Raw genomic sequence first — 897 nt, forward strand, 5'->3', positions numbered from 1 at the left:
GTCCCTGTGCCCAGGCAGGGTGCACCGAACCCGGGCGAGGCCTCCGGAAGGGTCCCCTGACAGACTTCCAGGCCTCGGGACTTTTGACAGAGAACCAGGGCGGGAGGCGCGGGTCCCTGTACCCAGGCAGGGCGCGCTATCCTTGGGCACAGGATCGTCGACGCGGACCCCCCCGCGGCGGGGAAGGGGAAGCGTCGACATATTCGACATAGTCGAGCGAGTACGACGTCCGGTCGGCCGAGGGCCCCCGATGCCCCTGGACCCCCCGGGGTGGGCCAGACGGAAAAATGTCCCCCCGGACCCCACGGAGGCGAGAGAAAAAAAGTGTCAAAGGTCTGGTTGTCGGTCAGGGGTAGGTGCGGATCCCTGTGCCCAGGAAGGTCAACCGAACCCGGACAAGGCCTCCGGAAGGGTCCCCTGACAGACTTCCAGGCCTGACGATTTTCTCGAAACTGAGAACCGCTATGAGATCGGATTTGAAAGCTGAATCCGGGCAACAGTTCCACGAGCTGGGCATGTCGGAGTGGTACGCGTTCATAAAAGTGTATCGCAGCATCGCGACCGGGTACCTTCGAACGGCCACCTGTGCCAGAGAGCTGGGACGTCGAGCGAGTCGAGCAACTTCGGCGGGCGGTCTGTCGAGGTTCCCCGGACCCCGGGGTGATGCGCGCCCGGCCTACCCCTCTTGGGACCTGAGGGGCGGAGCTAAGGGCACAATTCCACGTTTTCCACCGCGGAAGGTCCCCCGATCGATCTGGCGAGGCGCGATCCGGCGGGGAGCGGCCCCCTCGTTCGGCCGGGCTCTGGAGCCCGTGCCGGCAAGGACGAGAGGGTCTCCCTCCCCCCCGATGCCGCATCGCGCCGGGGCTCGGGCCCGCAGGGTATACCCCCCCCCGG

The sequence above is a fragment of the Hyla sarda genome, unplaced genomic scaffold (genome assembly GCF_029499605.1).
Source record: "Hyla sarda isolate aHylSar1 unplaced genomic scaffold, aHylSar1.hap1 scaffold_1689, whole genome shotgun sequence".
Lineage (NCBI taxonomy): Eukaryota > Metazoa > Chordata > Amphibia > Anura > Hylidae > Hyla > Hyla sarda.